The sequence below is a fragment of the Panthera leo genome, chromosome B3 (assembly GCF_018350215.1).
Source record: "Panthera leo isolate Ple1 chromosome B3, P.leo_Ple1_pat1.1, whole genome shotgun sequence".
NCBI classification, from domain to species: Eukaryota; Metazoa; Chordata; class Mammalia; order Carnivora; family Felidae; genus Panthera; species Panthera leo.
The window spans coordinates 142,193,939-142,200,745 of record NC_056684.1 but is presented as its reverse complement, the minus strand read 5'-3'; the positions used below and the strand labels follow the sequence as shown (position 1 = coordinate 142,200,745).

General features: G+C 60.4%; 1 non-coding gene across 1 annotated transcript; it reads left to right on the top strand.

Annotated features, from left to right (window-relative positions):
* The first annotated feature begins 3,270 nt into the window (after positions 1-3,270).
* On the top strand, positions 3,271-3,355 carry TRNAR-CCG. Its single transcript has one exon. It is a non-coding gene; the product is annotated as a tRNA-Arg (tRNA).
* The last annotated feature ends 3,452 nt before the right edge of the window (positions 3,356-6,807 follow it).

The window sequence follows — 6,807 nt, the reverse complement described above, 5'->3', positions numbered from 1 at the left end:
CCAGCCCACACGCGGCCCCTGGTCCTGGGGATGGGGCCTGCCCGAGATCTCCAGCAAGAATAGAGAAATCAAGTCCGTCCCAATTAAGTCCCACACGGGGACCGGGGGTCCCGAGGGGCCCTGCCACCTGCCCACAGTCCTCATTGTGCACAGCTAATCCCGTCCAGGTGTCTGCTGGCAGGCCCCCGATCAATTAGTCACCGCGATTGAAGCTGAGTGTAATTAATTATTCAATTTTGAGCTGTTCCAGCTTAATGCGTCTGAAATGACATCATGCAGCCTGGGCGTTCTGCAGGCGGGGACAAAAGGCAAACAGGTCCGAACAAAGCCCCCCGTGCACCTGACCCACTCTGAATCGGCACTAATCCTCTGCCTCCCAGAGTGAGCCCGCTCACCTCCACACCGCTGTCATGGCCCGCTCTGAGCAGGTGCACGGCCCCTCCGGGACCCTCGGCCTCCGGGTCACGGACCCCCGGCTTAATCAGTGTTCTGTCTTCACCCTGGCTGCCCAACCCCACCGAGGGACGTGTTCCGTCACTCCTTCTTCGTGGGCTGAAGTCGCAGCTCCCGCTGGACGTGGATCTTCGTGGGCTGAAGTCACGCGGAGTGACCCCACAACAGTCTCTCTGCGGTCACCACCCCACCACCCTGCTGTCACAGGGCTGGAGGGCCCCTCGGGAGGCGAACAAACCCTGTGGGGGCGGCCGGAGCCAGCGTGATAGCAGAACTCTCTCTTCTGCTCTGGGCCCAGGTGGAGATGGCAGTAAGCAGCGGGCAGGGCGCCGTCCTGGGGGTCTTTCAAGGGGAGGTGGAGGGGCGCGCCCTGATCTGCACCACTGAGCCCAGCGTTTCCAGGGGGGTCACCTGCCCTGCTTCTCTTTGCTCTCCTGCACCACGGCCGGGCCCCACCCCCTCAGCGGCCCGTTCACAGCGCCTCCCTAACTGGACCCCAGTGCAGGCATCTGTCCAGAGTGACAATGTGCTCGTTTGAACAGTCCGTGGCTCCCTGTCACCTTGGTCGAGCGCAAGCCCTCAGCCTGGCTGTGGGTCCCCAGGGTCTCCACCCTGCCTCCCTCCTTACCCTCCTTCTCTCTGCGCACACGGGCTCTGTTGTCATCATGCCCGTCCCTCGCCTTTTGGGCTTAGACTGGCTTTCCCAGGCCTCGACGCCTGCCCCCTGCCCGCCCAGCAAACCCCTACACTTCCTTCCCTCTTTCCTTGGACACATGCGTGTGTCCCCCTCCGCGGATGGCGCCTCTTGTCTCAATGCGTCCTGAGTGTGTGTTTACACGGCGGTCCCAGCTGGGCTGGGCAGAGGGGACAGCAATCTTTGTCCCTCGCCTGTGTTTGCAGGCGTCCAGCCCAGTGCTTAGCACATAATGGACCCTCCAGAAATGTTTGTTGAATTCATGAAGGAAGAAATTATTAAATCGGCCAAATTGAACTCATTATCTCCCCCCTTCCTCCCTGCCCACAAGGGAGGCCTCGCACCCTGCATCTGGGATAATGGTGTCATTATCAGCCACTCAGCCCGCCCAGCTGCCCGCAGCCAGTGTATTATCCAGGCGGCTCAGAGAAAGACCCCCAATCCTGATCCCCACCCCCTCCCCCTGGCTCCGGCCTCATTGTCTCTTCCCCTCGCCTCGCCCCCCGCCGCCGCTGGGCCTGCACCCCGGGGGCAAGGCCTCCAGCATCATCGCACATCCTCCAGGATGGCCCCGCAGGGCTTTTCCGCAATGCAAAACTGGGCACGAACTTCTGTGGTTTCGGATGCATTTCCCCCTCTGGGGACACACCCGAAGGGAGGCAAACCTATTCGCAGGCCCTAGTTCCCAGCAGCACCATTCACAGGGCCGAAAGGTGGACGCAACCCAGCCGTCCGCGGGGTGGATGAAGGGACACACTGAATGTGCGGCAAGCACCCGGGGCAGCGCGACCGTCTTAAGGAGAAACCGAGCTGATGCGTGCTGTGACGCGGACGGACTTCGAAGACGGTCCGCTGGGTGAAATAAGCCAGTCCCAAAAGGCCAAATCCCGCCTGATTCCACCTACGCCAGGTCCCCGGAGGACTCAAACTCACGGAGACAGAAAGCGGCTTGGAAGGGGGGAGGGGGGCAGGCGCAGGGGGAGGGGGTGGGGGCGGGTGGTTCACGGGGGCATGAAGAAGCTCTGGAGAGGAGACGGATGGGGGTGAGACTCCACCACAGCGGGGACATGTGTCACAGCACTGCACTGTATAATTAGAAATGGTTGGGGCCCCGGGTGGCTCAGTCGGTTAAGCATCCGATGTCGGCTCAGGTCATGATCTCACGGTCCGTGAGTTCGAGCCCCGCGTCGGGCTCTGTGCTGACAGCTCAGAGCCTGGAGCCTGTTTCAGATTCTGTGTGTCCCCCTCTCTCTCTGACCTTCCCCTGTTCATGCTCTGTCTCTCTCTGTCCCAAAAGTAAATAAACGTTAAAAAAAAAATTAAAAAAAAAAAAAAAAAAGAAATGGTTAAGGTGGCAGATTTCGCGCTGTGTGTCTTTACTGCGATTTGCTATAAATTCCTCAAATGCTCAGGGCGGCATCCAATTCCCGCACGGCCTTCCCTGCCGGGGCCCCCTCTCCACCCGGACTCCCTCACACCGACTCCACTGGGCGCTGCTCTCCCCGCCACGTTCTCTGCCTCCGCCCAGGTGGCTCCCTGTTCCCCCCAAACCTGCCCACGCGACCTGGCGGGCCCTCTCCTGGAACAACACAGCGCTGAGCCCGGAAAGGCACCAAGCGAATGAATGAAGGAAGCAGCGAATGCTTGGGTGTCTCCCGCCCCCCCTCCCCGGCTGTCAAGCCGGACAGCAGCCTTGAGGTCTGAGGGTAAGGCCTGGGCGGGGGACCGACACCCAGGGGTACCGGGCCACATCCCAACCCACAATTCCCTCTGCGGGAGAGCGAGGGTGTCTCACTATCACCCGGAATGAGACTCTCGTGCTGGGCCGGTCCTGCCCTGATTTCCTCACTTTTCACCTGTTGGCTCAGAGTGAGAGCCACTTTGGGGCCGGATGGACTGAGCCTCAGTTTCCCCCTTTGTAAAACGGGGACCACCTGCCCACTGTGATGGGGGAGGAGACGACAGTAGGGGTGGCTACAGTTTGCCAGGCTGTGCCCCCAGCAAGCACCATGGAGGATGCTGGTTCTCCCTAGCCGGGAGCCCACGGAGCTCGGGGCGCAGTGCGGAGACAGAGAGGAAGCCAGGACGAATTCTTCATCAGAGCCATTTGAGAGTCGGGGCGCGCCTGGGTGGCTCAGTGGGTTAAGCGCCTGACTCCGGCTCAGGTCACGATCTCACGGTTCGTGGGTTCGAGCCCCACGTCGGGCTCTGTGCTGACCGCTCGGAGCCTGGAGCCGCTTCGGAGTCTGTGTCTCCCCCTCTCTCTGCCCCTCCCCCACTCATGCTCTGTCTGTCTCTCTCAAAAATAAATAAACATTAAAAAATTTTTTTAAAATTAAAAAAAGAAGGAAGAGGGGCGCCTGGGTGGCTCAGTCAGTTAAGTGTCTGACTCCTGGTTTTGGCTCCTATCATGAGCCCACGGTTCTGAGTTCGAGTCCTGCATCGGGCTCTGCGCTGACAGTGCAGAACCTGCTTGGGATTCTCTGTCTCTCTCTCTCTCTCTCTCTCTGCCCCTCCCCTGCTTACTCTCTCTCTCTCTCTCTCTCTCAAAAATAAATAAATTAACATTTAAAATTCAGCCAAGCTTCCCAAATCAATATTGTTATAGTTTGCCTGACCATAAATAAAAACTATTTATAAAAAAAAAAAAAAATGGAAGAAAAAGGGAAGGGAGAGGAAGGGAAGGAGAGAGAAAACACATTCAAAGGACTTGGCCCATCAGGGGGTCTGGCTGAGGCTGAGGGCAGGGGACACCTTTCCTTGGGTGGGGGTGGGGGGGGGTAACACTGAAATTTCTATATCCTGAGGAAGAGCAGGGAGAAGGGGGTGAGCTGCCTGGGGGCCCCAGCCCCCCGGAGGCGCTCCTGCGGCCTTCTGCAAAGCAGTCTTCTTGCTGGAAACACCTCTGATGAGGTGGGAACTTGCTGTGGAGACAGTGGCCACGGCTCCCAGCAAGCCTTCAGCCTCATGGCATGCCATGAGGCTGAAGGCTTGTCCATGGCCCTCCATGGGGAGCCTCCAAGGGCCTCCATGGCCCTTGTCCATGGCCCTCCAAGGGGAGCGCCCGCCCGGCGGAGGGGAGGGTTCAGAGCGGAAGGCCAAGACGCCAGCCTGAAGCAGCTTCTCAGAGTCCGCACCGCCCCTTCCAATCCCCTGCCCGAGGCTCTGGGCTTCCGGGGAAGTCACGCAGGGAGCCTCACCCCTCCAAGTGTAGCGCACGGTGAGGACGGGGCTCCGGGCCTGGGACCCCTGAGTTGGGAAGCAGAGGGAGCAGGTCTGTCCCCTGAGCACGAATTCCACCCCTCGGCTCGGCCCGAGCAGGCTCGCAGGCCCCTGGTGCCCAGTTGAGCCTGCTGGGGCGGCCCGCGGTGACACGGGGCTGGCACGCCTCCCCGTGCGGTCATGTCTCATTGCCGCTGCGGCCTAGCTGATTAGCACAGTAACCACCAGCCTCAGGAAGGAGGTGGACTTCAGAGCGCCAGGAATTAAGCTGAGACTTTGCAAGTCCGTGCCTTTGCCGGCCCCGGCTAGCAGCGTGGATCCCCGGGCGCAGAAGCAGGCCTCATCCAGACTTGGCTCTGATGCCCTCATCTGTTGAGTAAAGCGGGGTCACTTCAAGGCGAGCGACCCCCTCGGCTCGGAGCCTGCTCCGGCCGTCCCCGCGGCGGCCCCCCGAAAGCAGGTCCGGAGGGCAGTAGCGTGGCGGCCGAGCCGGGCGGGGTTGCACCCTCGCATCAGGGGAACACCAAGCCCGTGGCTTTCTAAGAAAGGATTTTGGCCAACGCCTGTGGCAAGAGCATGACCACATGGCTTGGCCACAACCGAGTCTGTCTGTGTGGGATTCTCCAGGAATCGTGTGGCTCAGAGGATGTGGTCAGAGGAGGAGGGAAGAGGCGGGAAGACCGACTCCCAGGGTTTCAAGGACACCGGCCGGGGCTGCGGCGACGAGCCCGAGGGAAGGGAGCGCAGACACGCACGTGGAGAGAAGACGGGGCCGAGGGGCTGGTTTTGTTTATCTGAAACTTTTGAGGACGAACAGCGGACACGGAGGTGGGGACAAGGAAGCGAGCCTCCACGCGTCCTTCATCCAGGTGCAGGGGCCTGGACGCGTGCCTGCTCAGAGGCCACATCTAAACCCGTGGCGGGGGCGGAGGGCACCCCCTCTCCTCGCGCTCTGACCGGCCGAACCAAAGCATTCTCCGCCCCGGTCAGCTCTCTTCTGGAAGCTTTCTCTGCACCCCAGGCCCATGCCCTTGGAAAGCCCTCCGTTCAAAAGAGACCCCCCCCCAAACCACCACCACAGACATGCGCACAGGGCTCTCTGGAAAGTCCCTCCAAGTCTTTTGAGGTGGCCCCAGAACAGGTGGCATGAAAGAGAGCAGGGGAGCTACTTCGGGCACCGAGAGATGGCCATGTGCCACCTGCCTCTGTCAGAGCCCCGGCGCCCGTGATGAATGTGCTCAAGTCCGAAATAGTCTTCAAAGCAAGTGCCACAGGCGGGTCCAAACTCAGACTCCTGGGGCGATTGGGTTTCATGATCCGCCTGCAGCCGTGGTTACGGGGTAGCACGGACCTTCTCACCCCTTAATTATAGTTCTGGCATTCGAAAAAACACACCAACACCTCTCCCTCCCCTGGCGCCCTGGCCTCATTCCTCCCCACTCCCAAACGCTCCGAGAGCCGGAGATAATCCCCCGGCCCGTTTATGACCGTCCCCGTCCCTGTCCTCCGTGGTCTGACCGCACACTCGTTGGCCCGCACCTCCCAGTTGCCTTACAAGGTAATATTGCCCGCGGAGATGCTACTTTGGGAAGAGTCAAGAGGACAGAGAATGTCAGGATCTTTTTTTATGCGCTGAGCCAAGCCATTCCAGGGGCCTCCGAGAACAGGCGGTGTTCTGTATCTGAGACAACTTGAACACACGCTCTCCTTCCAGGGGGCCGGAGGTGGAAAAAGTAAGCCCATGGCCTCTTTGGCTCGAGTCGGACGGAGCAAATTAAAACATTGAGGAATTTTCCCCTTCCAACTGCAGATCTGTTTTAGGTCTGATGTCTGTCAACCAAATTAAAATAGATGAAAGCCGGCCTCAACTATGTCCCTGGGTGGAGAAGGGAGACACAGCCTTCGTGATGGGGACTGGTGACCTCGTTCTGGGCTGCTTCCCTGATTGACTGCATCTCCAGGGTGGAAAGTGGCCTGGGCGGCCAACACTCCCGCTCCTCCCCACACCCCTGCCCACACAGGGGACACGGTACGAAAGCCAAAGGGGAACGGCGGGGTGACCAAAAGTCCTCCGGAGGCGAAGAAAAGGCCCGAGGCGGGGGGAGTCAAGCCCACAGGAGCGGAGTGGGGACGCACAGAGTCCTGGCGCTGTGCGGGCCGGTGAATTTAGTATGGGTCCGAGCGGGGTGTGCATCCTGCACGCTGCGTCCACTCAGGGCTGCGTGAGTAGGGCGACCCGTCCACAGCACAGGAGGGGACAGACCTGCACCACCTCACCCTGGTCCCACCCCCTGCTGGACCCCTCCTTGTGAGAGCAAAGTGAGCACTTCGGCCCTTTTACGTTGGAGAGTGGGCAGGACCATGGGCGAGAGAGAAGACCCGGGCCACCCAGACCGCTGGGCTGGGACAGACGCTGCCAGGCAGGCGTGAGCTGGGAA